A 16,936-nucleotide genomic window follows, 5' to 3' on the forward strand; every position below is an offset into this window, starting at 1 on the left:
TTTTACTTTTTGTTATAAGGAAAATAAAATAAACTAAATTTTAGTCAAACATTTAGGCCAAAATGTATTCAGCCACATGTCTTTAGTAAAAAAAAAAAAATCGCAATAAAAAAAAAAAAAGCTACCTAGCGGGAACAGCGACACTAATACAGCGTTCAGAAAAATGATCGCTTAGTGACACTGGCAATAGGGAGTAAAAGGGTTAACTAGGGCGGTGATCAAGGGGTTAAAACTTTATTTGGGGGGGGGGTACGGGGGCTACCCTGGACTTAACACTAACTGCCTGTCACACTGACACTAAATGCAGTGATCAGTACATATATGATCACTGCATTCAGTCACACTGTGACAGGGGGGTGGGGGGTGATCGCAAGGGGTTAATGTGCCTGCGTGTACTGGTGTCAGTGTAGTGTTGTGCAGACTCACTGTGTGATGTGATCTCTCCTCAGCGGCGGTTGAAAATACCGCCGAGAGGAGAGATCACATCACTTCCCTCTTCCTGTGTTTACACAGGCAGAGGAAGTGACACGCAGGGGGAGCACGCGGATTGGCTGGGAGCGATCCGGAGGGGGCGGACAAAAACGAACAGCCGCCCCCTCATCCCAGATCGCTCGGACAGCCACGGGAACCGCCGCATGTACCGGGGGGGGGGTCCCGATCGGACCCCCGACCCATGTCTAGGCAGGGACGTACAGGTACGCCAATGTGCCTGTCCGTGCCATTCTGCGGACGTATATGTACATGCGGCGGTCTTAAAGAGGTTAAAGTGGAGTTCCACCCCCCTCACATTTGTCACCTTTCAGGAGGGAGGGGGGGAGCAGATACCTGTCTAATGCAGGTATTCTGCTCCCACTTCCGGGCATAGATACCTGAGCCACCTGTGGGTATCTACACCACTTCCTTAACCCCCCTCCAGAAGACAGCAGGGACCAGTGAAGTTGCGCATGCACAGTAGGGAACCAGGAAGTGAAGCTGCAAGGCTTCACTTCCCGATTTCCCTTACTGAAAATGGCGGTGGCAGCACATGAGAGCCGAAGGACAGATCGGCTTTGGGTGCCAACGTCGCGGGTAAGTGTCCTTATTTTAAAAGTCAGCAGCTGCAGTATTTGTAGCTACTGACTTAAAAAAAAAAAAAAAAAAACCCTGCTTTAAAGGGGAGTTCCAGACAATATTTATGTTTATTAAAAGTCAGCAGCTACAAAAAGTGTAGCTGCTGGCTTTTAATAAACAGACACTTACCTGCTCCAGCGTTCCAGCGACGCGCCGGCCGGGGCTCCGCTCCTCTCCCCCCCTCCCCGGCCGGCATCTTCATTGTCACTGTGGGCACCCGGCCGTGACAGCTTTCGGCTTCACAGCCGGGCACCCACTGCGCATGCGCGAGCGGCACTGCGCATGCGCGCGCGGCCCGGTGCTGCGCTGTTTGATTGGACAGGCGATCACTCCTCGGCGGAAGGAGGAAGTGGGACAGGAAGTCCCACTCCTCCTGAAGCCCCCACTCCCCCCCAAAAAAATTACATGCCAAATGTGGCATGTAAGGGGGTGAGGAGTGGGATAAGCGGAAGTTCCATTTTTGGGTGGAAAAAAGGGACACCTATGAGCAAAAGTATGTATGCATAGGACACACCTTCTGCCACGCCCCCTTAAAGAAGAATTATACCAAAAAAAAAAAAAAGATTAGTTAAACCCGCAAGTTTTTTTTTTTACCACTAGTATTCCTTTATATTGGCTTTTTAGATCTACAAATGCAGCAATTTACAAATTGGATGAAAGGTTTAGCAAAGGAAAACGTGCATTTTATATACAACTATATAGATCGGACTAAAATGAGGAGGACAGAGGGACAGAGGGACTTTGTTTCAAATCAGGGACAGTCGGGAGGTATGCCACCGTTTTATATTCAACATCCCCCCCCCCTCCCTTGTGACCCTCTTAGCTCCCAACTGTCCCTGATTTTTGAGGAACTGTCCCTGATTTGGAACAAAGTCCCTCATTCCTCCTCATTTGTCCCTCCTCATTTGGTCTGATCTATAGAGTTGTGTATAGAATGCACTATTTGTATTAGTAGCGCCCTGCTCCTCTTGATCAGGCACTGCTGTAAATTTAGAGGGGGCCTGAGTTGTTACTTGACTCGTGTGATTATGGGAACTTTAGCCTCTGTACCAGCCATGGCTGTGCTGGAAGTGACCACCATTGTTCGACTGGGGGTGCTGTTACTATCCCAGGCCAAGGGTAGCAGCAGAGTCAGGGTGTATTCTGTGTCCTCCTCGGCAGCCAATCAGTAGGGGTGATCTTCCCACTGTGCATGCTGGGGAGGGGTACTTAAGGAACAGACGCCATTGGGGTGAGGTTAGTGGTCATCCGTCTGTCGTCCCACGCGCCATCGTGGCCCGCCTGGCCCGAGGTGCGTGTTCCTGAATCCTGGCTCCGGGACCACGTTGGTCAGGGGTTGGGGCTTCGCTGGGCCCAGTAGTCAGACTGGGGCCTGCCCTTTCAAGGTGATGCTGTGCCGTCCGTCCCGCGGGAGGAAGCCACTTGATGAAGGAAGCCAGGGGAGGACCTATCCTGGAGAGGACCATACAAGAGGTAGGTATCTTGGGAGAAGGCCTGGAAACTTCATCGAAGGATGCACCATACACCGAGAGGCTTGATGGTGATCGCCTGTCAGATCTGAGTTCTACAGAAGTTAATCTGGAGAGATCCGGGTGCTGAATCCTGTGTTAGGGGATTCTGGACCAAAAGTGTCTCCTCATAAGAGAAGTTCTGTGGCTGAGACTGTACTTTATTCCGTGCGCCATTCCGGCTGCTAGGCCAGTGAGAGGGTCCTATCCGGGTGAGCAATACCCACTCTGGCTAGAATGGCGATGAGCAGAGGCGTACTAAGCATGGGGCGGAGGGGGCGGGCCGCACCGGGTGCCACACCCTGGAGGGGTGTCAGGCCGTGGCCCCCCCTCCGCGAATGAAGAGGACTGTAGCGTGCGGCATTATGATAGCGCGGTAACAGGGAGGCAGCGCTTGCGGCAGTCTAGGTAAAGCTGAAGCGTGGCTTTTTAGGGGGGGGGGGGGGGGTGACTCGTGCGAGCCGCCCGTACCCATACCCGGGACCGCAATTATCCCCTTCTCTGTGGCAGCGCAGCGCCCGCGGCTCTGATAGATACGGCTGTGTGACTGTCTGACACTGACAGTCACACAGCCTAGGAGCGTGAAGCTGCAGCCGCCTCCCCCTGTGCTGTGCTGCCTGTGTGTGAGTGTAACACGCGGCGCGCTGATAATCATCTGTCTGACAGCATTATGGGTCTGAAGACAAGGGGGGTGTGTGCACTATTGTAAGGGGGGGTGTTCTGTATATGAGGGGGGGGGGGGGGTTTTGTATATGAGGGGGGTTCTGTATTCTGGGGGGGTTCTGTATTGTGTGGGGGGGGGATGTTCTGTATATGAGGGGGGTTTTGTATTCTGGGGGGGTTCTGTATTGTGTGGGGGGGGGATGTTCTGTATATGAGGGGGATTTTGTATTCTGGGGGGGTTCTGTATTGTGTGGGGGGGGATGTTCTGTATATGAGGGGGGTTTTGTATTCTGGGGGGGTTCTGTATTGTGTGGGGGGGGGGGATGTTCTGTATATGAGGGGGGTTTTGTATTCTGGGGGGGTTCTGTATTGTGTGGGGGGGGATGTTCTGTATATGAGGGGGGTTTTGTATTCTGGGGGGGTTCTGTATTGTGTGGGGGGGGATGTTCTGTATATGAGGGGGTTTTTGTATTCTGGGGGGGTTCTGTATTGTGTGGGGGGGGTGTTCTGTATATGAGGGGGGTTTTGTATTCTGGGGGAGTTCTGTATTGTAGGGGGATGGTATCTGTATAGGGGGGTTCTGTATTCTGGGGGGGTGTTCTGTATTGTAGGGGGTGGTTCTGTATATGAGGGGGGATTCTGTATTCTGGGGGGGGTTCTGTATTGTGGGGGGTGTTCTGTATTGTAGGGGGTGGTTTCTGTATATGAGAGGGGTTCTGTATTCTGGGGGGTTCTGTATTGAGGGGGGGGGGGGTGTTCTGTATTGTAGGGGGTGGTATTTGTATAGGGGGGGGTTATGTATATGAGGGGGGTTCTGTATTGTGTGGGGGAGTCCTGTATTGTAGAGGGGTGGTATCTGTATAGGGGGGTTCTGTATTCTGAGGGGGTTCTGTATTGTGGGGGGGGGGGGGTGTTCTATATTGTAGGGGGTGGTATTTGTATAGGGGGGGGTTATGTATATGAGGGGGGTTCTGTATTGTGTGGGGGAGTCCTGTATTGTAGAGGAGTGGTATCTGTATAGGGGGGTTCTGTATTCTGAGGGGGTTCTGTATTGTGGGGGGGGGGTGTTCTATATTGTAGGGGGTGGTATTTGTATAGGGGGGGGTTATGTATATGAGGGGGGTTCTGTATTGTGTGGGGGAGTTCTGTATTGTAGAGGGGTGGTATCTGTATAGGGGGGTTCTGTATTCTGAGGGGGTTCTGTATTGTGGGGGGGGGGTGTTCTGTATTGTAGGGGGTGGTTCTGTATATGAGGGGGGATTCTGTATTCTGGCGGGGTTCTGTATTGTGGGGGGGTGTTCTCTGTATAGGGGGTGGTTCTTTATATGAGGGGGGGGTTCTGTATTGTGGGGGTGTTCTGTATTGTAGGGGGGTCTGAACTGTAGGGAGGGGTCTGCACTGTAGGGAGGGGTCTGCACTGTCCAGAGGTGCAGTCTAATGTAAAGGGGTGCAGTGTAATGTAAAGGGGTCCAGAGGTGCAGGATGCTGTGTAATGTAAAGGGGCCAGAGGTGCAGGGTGCTGTGTAATGTAAAGGGGCCAGAGGTGCAGGGTGCTGTGTAATGTAAAGGGGCCAGAGGTGCAGGATGCTGTGTAATGTAAAGGGGCCAGAGGTGCAGGGTGCTGTGTAATGTAAGGGGTCCAGAGATGCAGGGTGCTGTGTAATGTAAGGGGTCCAGAGATGCAGGGTGCTGTGTAATGTAAGGGGTCCAGAGATGCAGGGTGCTGTGTAATGTAAGGGGTCCAGAGATGCAGGGTGCTGTGTAATGTAAGGGGTCCAGAGATGCAGGGTGCTGTGTAATATAAAGGGGTCCAGAGGTGCAGGGTGCTGTGTAATGTAATGGGTTCAGAGGTGCAGTGTAATGTAAAGGGGTCCAGAGGTATAGGGTGCTGTGTAATGTAAGGGGTCCAGAGATGCAGGGTGCTGTGTAATCTAAAGGGATCCAGAGGTGCAGGGTGCTGTGTAATGTAAGGGGTCCAGAAGTGCAGTGTAAGGTAAAGGGGTCCAGAGGTGCATGGTGCTGTGTAATGTAAAGGGGTGCAGGGTGCTGTGTAATGTAAAGGGGTGCAGGGGTGCAGGGTGCTGTGTAATGTAAAGGGGTCCAGGGGTGCAGGGTGCTGTGTAATGTAAGGGGTCCAGAGATGCAGGGTGCTGTGTAATGTAAAGGGGTCCAGAAGTGCTGTGTAATGTAAAGGGGTCCCGTGGTGCAGTTGTGGAGAGGGGGTACACAGTAGTGACAAAGAGATATTGAAGGATGCAGGGGGCACAGTGGGGTGTTTTTACATTTTACCGTGGGGGGGGGGGGTGCCAGATATTGGATCCGCCCCGGGTGCCAAATGTTCTAGGTACGCCCCTGGCGATGAGAACTGTTTGATGGAAGCAGGAGATTATACACCTACCTATTTACCCTTCCACCCCTCCAACTTCTTTTCTACTATGTTTTGCAAATAAATCTTAGAAAACGAAGTGTATCGTGTGGACATTGGAATTCTTCTGGCTCTCTTTTATTACCCTGGACAGCGAGAAGAGGTAACATGCCGCCCGAAATACGCAGCAGCTCCTTCGGGGGTTAGTGCTACATATATCAAAAGGTGTTTCCCAGTGCTAAATGTTTCATCCAACTCCTAGATGTCTGCATTTGTATATTTCAAGAGACAATATAAAGAAACAATAGTACTAAAAAAGCACTTGTGGGTTTAACCAATCTTTTTATTTTTTTTATTTTTATAATTCTCCTTTGAGAGGGGTGTGGAAGGGGGTGTGTCATATGCCTACATGCACAACATTTTCATAATCCCCCTCCACCAAATTATTTGGGTCAGTGCACAAAGCAAGGTGCATAAAGACATAGATGAGCGAGTTTGTGGTGGAGAAACTTGACTGGTCCTGACCTCAACCCGATAGAACACCTTTGGGATGAATTAGAGTGGAGACTGCAAGCCAGGCCTTTTTGTCCAACATCAGTGCCTGACCTCACAAATGTGCTTCTGGGAGAATGGTTAAAAATTACTATAGACACACTCCTAAACCTTGTGGACGGCCTTCCCAGAAGAGTTGAAGCTGTTATAGCTGCAAAGGGTGGGCCAACTCAATATTGAACCCTACAGACTAATAGGTAGATTCAGAAAGAGTTAGGCCGGCTTTTCAGTAGATAAGCCGACCTAACTCAGAATCTACGCCGACTTATGTTTAATCGTATGCTCAAACAGAGATACACTTAAACATATCTAAGATAGGACGGCTTGCGCCGTCCTATCTTAGATTGCAATATTTTGGTTGGCCGCTAGGTGGCGCTTCTATTGCGGTCGGCGTAGAATATGTAAATGAGGGGATACGCCGATTCACGAACGTACGCCAGGCCGACGCAGTACTTTTACGCCGTTTACGTAAGAGATAGGCCGCATAAAGTTAGAGCTAGGCTCTAGTGGAATAGTAATGTCAAGTATGGCCGCTGTTCCCGCTGCAAAATTCGAAATTTTTACGTCGTTTGTGTAAGTCGTCCGCGAATCGGGATTTACGTAGTTTACGTCCACGTCGAAATCAATAGGCCCGTGCGGCGTACGTAACCACAATGCACACTGGGAAATGTAGTCGCCCGGCGCATGCGCAGTGACAAAAAACGTCAAAAACGTGAGGTCAAGCCTCATTACCATGAAACACGCCCCCCCCCCAACCCATTTGAATTAGGCGCCCTTACGCCCGCCGCGTTTACACTACGCCGCCCTAAGTAAGAAGGCAAGTACTTTGTGAATCATGTACTTGCCTCTCTTACTTAAGGCGGCGTAGTGTAAACACGCTAGGCTACGCCGTCTTAAAATAGCGCGGCCGTACCTGAATCTACCTATAAGACTGGGATGTCATCAGGGCTCAAGTCCTGCGGGAACGCGTGGGAACGGAGTTCCTGCACTTTTTTCACAGCAGGAACTCAGTTCCCTTTGCAGGACTAGAGCAGCCAAACCGCCCGAGCCAATCCTTCACTAAGCGGCGATGCCCAGCTCGAGTAACTGTCAGGGGCAGGCGAACCTTAATAATCCTTTATGTTACTGGCCGCCTCCTGTATATGGATTCATCGGGTAGTGTGCGGGTATTCCATCACTTCCTCGATGCCGCAATGTCTCCTGGGAGACATTGCAGAGGTCTGCCGCAAGTTATCGCAGGATTTAGAAAGAACTTGCGGTTTAGTAATTATGCACATAAGCGTATCATTTTTTTTTTTTGGTGGGGGAGTGGATCTTGGGTGTGAGTTCCCACACTTTTTTCTCCAGGACTTGACCCCTGGATGTCATGTAAAGGCAGGTGTCCCAATACTTTTGACAGTATAGTGTACTTCTGCTAATAGGTGTCCCTTGTTTCCATCTCAGAAAGTTGGGAGCTACGCTCTTTTGAGTCTGATGTATGTGTAGCGCTACCCCCTCAGGAGCCGCTGATTATTATGGGATCAGCGTATTAAGTTACCTCTATGTGATGTCTAGGGGTGAAGGTAGTGAGTAGAGCAGTAATTGAATGTCCAATCGGTAGATGAAGTTTTCTGAATGCTTTATTTCTTGGTCCAACACGACCAACATTAACTTGAGGTAGACAGGAAAGGTTGATGAAATAAAGGAAACTTTGCAGTATCAGGCTTTGGATAGATAAAAGCAATCCTGCTATTCTGTAAGTTGCATCAATACAACGCCACTCCAGCCAGAGTGGGTGAAGTGACTTCGGACAGACCTCTGCCACAGGCCTGGCAGCCTCTTAAGGTTGCTGGGAGGAACAAGTCTCTGCCACAGACTTGGCTCTGATTGAAAATTGGTGCCTCTGCCACAGGCCTAATGCAAGATTTGAGTTGAACAGCAGAGCAAATCCTCCCAGTAAATTGTACTAGGGTCACTGGTTGACAGTGTAAGTGTACCTGTCAATGTTCCGGTCACCAGATCCCCGATGGTTCGTTCAAGCCCTTTTGTATAACCTGCCTCCGGGTTCTCCTCAAGCCAATCCCCCACCGAACGGCATACAGCCTGGGATCTTCTGAGTAGATGTGGGGACCCAGTAAGTCACTGGGGCCCCTTGGTAGCATCAGTTGCTCCAGGCCAGGAGGGCCCAGAGTCAGAAACTCCATGTGGCGTGCGACCCCAGGCAAGGTAGGCCATAGTGGTGGGCCCCGCGATGTGCGCACACCCTAAAGGTGGGTGCCGCACCTGGAACCAGGAACCCGCAAAGAACCCAGAACAACGGCCTCCGCCACAGAAATACTCCTCCCCAGCATGCCCCGCGAGGGAAAACTCCTCCAATTGGCTGCTAAGAGGAAGCCGCTCCACCTGGACCTCTCTGGCGCCACCTGCCGCCCAGAGATGAAACTGCATCCCTGGAACGCAGACTGACCCACAGAACAATCCCGATTTGGTGACAGCCAAATTGAACACAATTAAGAATGAGAGCAACTTATCTCTCTCATTCTCCCACTAACTTTAGTGTAGTGCCCTTCCTGAAAGTAAAGGGGGCGCTACATATGGACCACTGTAAACCATGAGGGGTATTTACTAAGGCTGGAGCAGCTGTGGGATTCTAGCTTTCATTTTCAAAGCTTAAAGGGGTTGTAAATTAATTTTTTTTCCCCTAAATAGCTTCCTTTACCTTAGTGCAGTCCTCCTTCACTTACCTCATCCTTCCATTTTGCTTTTAAATGTCCTTATTTCTTGTGAGAAATGCTCACTTCCTGCTCTTCTGCCTAACTCCACACCGTAATGCAAGGCTTTCTTCCTGGTGTGGAGAAAGCCTCTTGGGGGAGGGGGCGAGCAGGAGTGTCAGGACGCCCACTAACACACAGCTCCTTTCTCTATCTGCAAAGTAGAGAGTGTCCTGACTTGCCTGCTCGCCCCCTCCCCCCTCAAGAGGCTTTCTCCACACCAGGAAGAAAGCCTTGCATTACTGTGTGGAGTTACAGACAGAAGAACAGGAAGTGAGGATTTCTCAGAAGAAATAAGGACATTTAAAAGCAAAATGGAAGGATGAGGTAAGTGAAAGGGGACTGCACTAAGGTAAAAAAAAAGCTAATTAGGGAAAATGTTTTTTTCCTTTACAACCCCTTTAACCACCTCACCCCCAAAGCATTTGCCCCCTTAATGCCCAGACATTTTTTTGGGCGATTCGGCACTGCATCACTTTGACTGACAATTTCGCAGGAGTGCCAGTTTATTTCCAGTAACCCCCTTCGGGGATTAGCGCTACACACAGCAGAGAGAAAGGGAGAACAAAGCAAAAATGTAAGTCATTTGGACTTGGGTGTCGTCTTTGGGGAAAGTGTGACTAGCCCCAGGGCTTGAGAGAAAGGAGTTCAGATTTTTGTCTTTTCTTCCTCTGAGGTATGACACAAATTGATAGAAGAGACGGCACTGTGTCAGCACTAGCAGTCTTATGTTAAAGAACAGTATATAGTTTGATGAAGGACATACAGCTTCGTTGGAAACGTTTAAAGTAAAGTTTTGTTAACCCCCTTAACGCCCGCCGCACGACTATTTACGTCCGCAAAATGGCACGGACAGGCAGAAGGGCGTATACATACGTCCTTGCCTTCTAGCGGGTGGGGGGTCCGATCGGGACTCCCCGTTGCGGGCGGATTCCCACGGGGAGCGATTCGGGACGACGGCGCGGCTATTCGTTTATAGCCGCTCCGTCGCGATCACTCCCCGGAGCTGAAGAACGGGGAGAGCCGTGTGTAAACACGGCTTCCCCGTGCTTCACTGTGGCGGCGTATCGATCGAGTGATCCTTTTTATAGGGAGACTCGATCGATGACGTCAGTCCTACAGCCACACCCCCCCCCACATTTGTGAACCCTAACTCCTACAGCGCCCCCTGTGGTTAACTCCCAAACTGCAACTGTCATTTTCACAATAAACAATGCAATTTAAATGCATTTTTTGCTGTGAAAATGACAATGGTCCCAAAAATGTGTCAAAATTGTCCGAAGTGTCCGCCATAATGTCGCAGTCACGGAAAAAATCGCTGATCGCCGCCAATAGTAGTAAAAAAAAAATAATTAATAAAAATGCAAAAAAACTATCCCCTATTTTGTAAACGCTATAAATTTTGCGCAAACCAATCGATAAACATTTATTGCGATTTTTTTTACCAAAAATAGGTAGAAGAATACGTATCGGCCTAAACTGAGGAAAAAAAATGTTTTTTATATGTTTTTGGGGGATATTTATTATAGCAAAAAGTAAAAAATATTGCATTTTTTTCAAAATTGTCGCTCTATTATTGTTTATAGCGCAAAAAATAAAAACCGCAGAGGTGATAAAATACCACCAAAAGAAAGCTCTATTTGTGGGGAAAAAAGGACGTCAATTTTGTTTGGGAGCCACGTCGCACGACCGCGCAATTGTCTGTTAAAGCGACGCAGTGCAGAATTGTAAAAACGCCTTTGGGCATTTAGCAGCATATTGGTCCGGGGCTTAAGTGGTTAAAGCAACTGGGTGTGACACTTCCTTATCGAAGGGGAGGGCTGAGAACTAAATGCGTGGCTGGCTATGTTATGGTGGATTGTCTACTGGAAGAAGGTCTGGGAACGATACTTGTTGGGTTGGCTTCTAGCGCTTTCCATTGTCGCGTAGACACAGTTTGTGTGTGGTAGTTCACATACTCACTGGAGGAGGGCCAAGTATGATCTGGGACAAGTGGTCCCTGTATCCAAACATAGCGCTTCCCCCTATTCCTGCACAGCCAGGCAACACACGTTTCCAGTTTGCATCCACACAATAAATCGGTCCATGAGCTTGTTTGTGTTTTTTGGGTGGAAAACAACTTGGATAGAAATTATGGGATGCACAACTTGACTTGAAAAAACTACCGATTAGGGCAAACTTCCTTCTCTATTTACAAAAATAAAGATCCTAGACTGTACTTCCTCTGAAATAAACGCAGTCTCTATGGATACGTATGTAGCGCTACCCCCTCAGGAGCCGCTGGTTAGATTTGGGACGGCATGCTATGTTACCTCTATGATGTGTCTAGGGATGATGATGATGATGATGCAATAACGGAATGTCCAAACAGCAGGGTGTCGTTTTCTGTGCTTTTATTTCCTGCCCAACATGGCAAACAGTTAACTTGAGGTAGATAGAAATAGGTTGGTGAAAGGAGAATTTGCAGATTCAGGCCTATGGATAACGGAAGCAGTCCTGCCTACAATAGGACTTTAACTCACGTCGCCACTCCAGCTGGAGTGGGTATAGTGTACCTGGACAGGCCTCTCACACCGACCTGGCAGTCAGAGTATCACTTAGAACAGGGGTGTCCAAACTTTTTTCAAAGAGGGCCAGATTTGATTAAGTGAACATGCGTGAGGGCCGACTATTTTGCCTGACATTCTTTGAACCATTAAAATTCTGTCTAAGTGTGTTCGTCTGAGCACGAATACACTGCCCAACAAGAATTCTCTTGCCTTTGTGGCTGTGTGTGGTGAAGAGATGAGCTTGGGCGTGTTGTGTTATTTGGATATACTGTATATATTTTATTTGTGGCCCCAACGAATACCAGAGCGCTGCTTAGGACTAAGGATGAGCTTGGGCGTGTTATTTGGATATACCGTATTTATAGGCGTATAACATGCACAGGCTTACCATTGCCATGAATGCAGCCTTACCATTGCCATGAATGCAGCCTTACCATTGCAACCAATGCAGCCTCACATGTGCCACAAATGCAGCCTTACCATTGCTATCAGTGCAGCCTGAACGATGCCCATCTGCAGCCTCGGAGGGCAGAGGGAGGGGGCGGAATGAGTGCCGACAGATTACAAACAGGAGAATGTCTTGTTTACCCTGTGGCCTCTTTAATACAAAGTCCTGCCTCCTATGATAGACAGAACAGTTGTCCAATGGCATCCCAGGAGACAGGACTTCTAATAGAAACGCTGCTGAGTAAAGAGGAGATTCTCTTCATGTAATCTGACGGCGCTCGTCCTGCCCCCTCCCTGTCCCCTCCAAGGCAGCGCCAATAAATACAGTATATACCTTTTGTGGCCCTGGGGGCCACCAACAATATATATCCAAATCCCCAGGGGGGGCATATTAAATCAACAGGGGGGCCGCATTTGGCCCCCGGGCCTGACTTTGGACATGCCTGACTTAGAACTTCTGCGAAGGAACAAGTCTCTGCCACCGACTTGGCTCTAATGGAATTGGAAATGGAACCTCTGCCACAGGCCCTTTTACCCAGGAACGTGGATAATAAGGCGAATCCTCTCAGCAAATATAATTTGCCTGAATCTCCCTCAGGTAGACTTCTTGGTTTTAGGGGTCACCGACTGACAAGTTGCAGCATTCAACTTCTCAGTGTCCGGCCACCCAGATCCCCGATGGATTGTCTAAGCCCTGTTGGATCACCTGCCTCTGGGCTCACCTCAGACCGACTCCCCACGGAACAGCATAACTCGCTTGGGATCCTTTTCATGAAGTGTGGAGACCCAGCAAGTCACTGGGGCTCCTTTGCAGCTTTAGTTGCTCTGGGCCATGAGGGCCCAGAGTCAGGAACTCCGCGTAGCACGTGCGCCCCGGTAGGCAATCTCGCCGGGGCCCGTGATTGTGCGCACACCCTAAAGGTGGGTGCCGCACCTCGAACCAGGAACAGGCGAAGAACCCCACAAAATGGCGTCTGCCTGAGAAATACCCTTCCCCAGCATGCCCCGCGAGGGAAACACTCCTCTGATTGGCTGCTGGAGGAAGGCGCCTCCGCCCGGACCCCTCTGGCACCACCTGCTATCCAAAGATGGAACGGTATCTTTGGAACACAGAATGGAACCACAGAACAGCCCAGCAGGACTGGAGGAGACCCTATCTCCTGATTTCAGCATTGGTGTCACTGCTATAAGACACCAACAAAGTCGGAGACACAGTGGGTAACACTACCCGTGATTATAGTTCCCATTAAAAGTCCCCACTACAGTTTTCAGATCAGCAGATGACCTTGATCAAGAGCACCTAAGGCTGCATTCACACCTTGGCGTACAAAATCGCGGCGTTTTGTCCCGCGAATTGCGGCAACAAATTGCAGCGTTTTGTACAGCGATTTGCGGCGACAAAACGCTGCGATTGTGAATGCAGCCTTACCCCCTCTATGGAGATGGTTCACATCTCCTATGCCGAACGCCGAAAGCCGCCTGAAAAAAAGGTCCGGGACTTGTTTTCAGGGGGCAGGCGTACGGCGTTCGGCGTTCAGCGTGGAGATGTGAACCATCTCCATAGAGGGCAATGTGAAATCATCCCTCCAGCGTCTCAGGGGCGGCTGCGGCGTCGCACTACAGGCGTATATACGCCTAGGTGTGAATGGGGGATAAGTTGGCTGTTCAGAAATCCCCCAGCATTGCCACTCACCCCCCCCCCCCACCAAGGAGTAAGAGAAGGAATAAAAATAGAGAATATATAGAAGGGAGAGGAAAAGAGGGGGAGGGAGATAGAAAAATGGAGAGAAAGAATAGGAGAAAAAACAAAAAAGATGGTTAGAGAGAGGGATAGGGAAAAAAAATTAGGATAGCCAGAGATAAAAAGGGAAAGAATGGAGAAGAAAGAGTGGTACATCCTAAAATGTACCATGTGAGGTTTTAATACTGTACGAGTAGAAGGGACTCACGGAGCGCTAAATTTCCATAGGTTAGGGTCGCAAATTGCTTGTCTTGCCATGGGTGCTGACAACCCACACTACGAAAATAATTTTACCGTTGGGGGTCATCACGTTGGGGTAGCGCTACATAAATAAAGCCAGCGGTAGAGGAAGCAAGTGGCTTTTTAGAAAATGCACCACACCTGCAGGATATAATAGGCGTCTATGGCAAAGTGCAGCTAACCAGCGGGAAAACCACAGGTACACTATGCCCAGGGGCAGACTGACCATTCGGGCTCTCGGGCACTGCATCAGGAATGTCAGCCTCAGTAAGTAAAATATTTTTTTTCTTTTACATCTGTCCCTGACCCTGAAATGTCCCTTACCGACATCCTTATGGTCTAAAAATCCCAAGATTATAGCTGCCCTGCCTCTCCAGTTCCTTCTCAGTGTGTCTGTAAGTGTATTCTGTGTGTACTGTGTGTCTATGTGTATTCTGTGTGTCTGTATGTGTATTCTGTGTGTACTGTGTGTCTGTATATCTACTGTATGGGCCAGATTCACAAAGCACTTACGCCGACATATATCAAGTTACGCCGACATAAGTGCAAATGTGCGCCGTCGTATCTGTGCGCGGGACCCACAAAGTAAGATACGCCCAAAAACAGGCTTCATCCCGCCGACGTAACTTGCCTACGCCAGCGTAGGGTGGGCGCACATTTACGCTGGACACATGGTGGCGCTGCCATTGATTAGCCATTCAAATATGCAAATGAGGAAAATATGGCGATTTACGAACCTGCACGCGCCCAACGCAGGCTACGAGAGGTGCGCATAAGTTGTACTTCCGGCGTAAAGTTAAGCCCCATAAAGGAGGTGTAACTCAGCAGCAGACATGTAAAGGTCTGCATCAGGGAACACAAGCTGGCGTAATTTACGTTGGACGTGTGTCTGGATGGGCGTAGGCAGTGATCCAACGTATCTTAGGCAGTTGTTCCGACGTGGTTGTGAGCATGCGCACGGGGATGCGTCCACGTCATGATGCATGTCTGGCTCTCAAACCATCATTTGCATGGGGTCACGCCTCATTTGCATGGGGCAAGCCCACTTCCACCTACGCCAACCTGCGCCTTAGAAACATACACCACACCGACGCAGCATTGGGAGCACTGGCTTCATGAATTCCATGCTTGCCTCTCCGCGCTGCGTGGGCGTAGCGTACATTGGTTTGCACTACGGCGGCGTACTGTGCGCCCGCTCTCTGTGAATCTGGGCCTATGTGCGTATACTGTATGGCCCCATAATCTCCTATTGCCCGGGGGCCCCATAAGTCGTCAGTCCGCCGCTGACTGTGCCGCAATAGACCGCAGACCATCAGTGTAAAAGCAGCCTTAGGCCCCTTTCACATGATCGGTCCTACCCAATCGGACGCTCTATTCACCTCTATGGAGCAGCAGATGTAAACAGACTTGTGTTCGTTTACACCTGCCTACCTCTAATCCAATCTGCCAAAAAAAAAAAAAACACAGAAGTGGATCTGACCCCTTCTATCTGATTGGATCGGAGGGCCCATAGAGTAGAGTGTCTGCTTTGCATATGCAGACTGGACACAGACCTGTCATCTGCCCACTCCACTCATTGTGGCCCGTGACTGGTTACCAAGTCGCTTAAGTGGCCCTCTGCCTTTAAAAGGTTGGGAACCCCTGGTTTACAAACCACTTACCCCTTTAGGCCCCTCCCACTGGCAGCATAATTTGGCCACACCCACCACTATCCCAACCGTCTCCTCCATTTAGATTGGGCATAGTCAGTAGAATGTCCCCAGATTTTATTTGAAAAATCTGGTTAAATTTGTGAAAGGAGAAGTTTTCTACTCTTATTAGCATGTTCCTTGTGTAGCGCTCACCCCCGCAGGAGCCGTTGGATAAAATATGGATGGCGTGTTACCTTCTGTGATGCGTCTAGCGGTATGATGATGATGAGCAATGACGGAATATCCAAACAGCAAGGTGTCTTTTTCTGTGCTTTTATTCTTGCCCAACACGGCAACAGTGAACTTGAGGTAGATAGAATAAAGGTTGGTGAAAAGGAGAATTGCGGATTCAGGCCTAAAAACGACGGAAACAATCCTGCCGGAGTGGGTGTAGTGTTCCTGGACAGGCCTCTAACACCGACCTGGCAGCCAGGGTATCACTCAGAACCTTGAGAAGGAATAAGCCTCTGCCACAGACTTGGGTGAAAAATGGAAATTGTAGTGGAACCTCTGCCACAGGCCCCTTACTCTAGGGCAGCCATCACTAAATGGCGAGTCCAGCCCGAGTGATGCTTCTCCCCAGACCGCCAGTGTAATTGTAAATGTCAGCGCTGGTTTGCTGGGACAGTGGGTTTCCCCAGCAACCAGTGACGCTGCGTGTGTGCGTGCTCCCGCCCCCTGCTCCTCACCGCAGGTCTCGGAGTTGACACGGGCCGTGAGTAGGGGTGTGACGTGCGTGCCCTGTCCTCCTGCTGCTCGCGGAGCCCGGCTCTCCCTGCGAGTAGGAGCGTGACATCAACTGCGCACCATGCCCCTCGCGGTTCCTGAGTCCTGGCAATCTTGCGGCTTCCGCCAATTCGTTATTTCAGTTGTAACCTCCTGCATGCAAGGTATGTGGGTCACATGCACTGATCACGAATGAGTATATATTTTTTTTTTGTGCTCACTGCTGGGTATATTTTGTTAAAGGTCAGGCTGATGAGCACCTTTTTTATGTTAAGGGGCACTCTGATGGACACATTTTATTGTAAGGGGCACGCTAATGGTTATATTTTTAATGTGCACACTGATGGGCATATTTTGTTAAGGGGCACGCTGATGAACACGTTTTGTTGTGCCCCTTAACATAAAAGGTCCCCCATCAGTGTGACCCTTATTTTATGTTAGGGGGCACATTTTGTTTTAAGGGGCACTCTGATGGTCAGGTTTTACGTTAAGGGGCACGTTTTGTTGTGTCCTTTAGAGTGCCCCTTAATATAAAATTTGCACATTAGAGTGTCCCTTAATATAAAATGTGCCCATGGGCAAATTTTATGTTAA

The sequence above is a fragment of the Rana temporaria genome, chromosome 2, assembly GCF_905171775.1.
Source record: "Rana temporaria chromosome 2, aRanTem1.1, whole genome shotgun sequence".
NCBI lineage: Eukaryota > Metazoa > Chordata > Amphibia > Anura > Ranidae > Rana > Rana temporaria.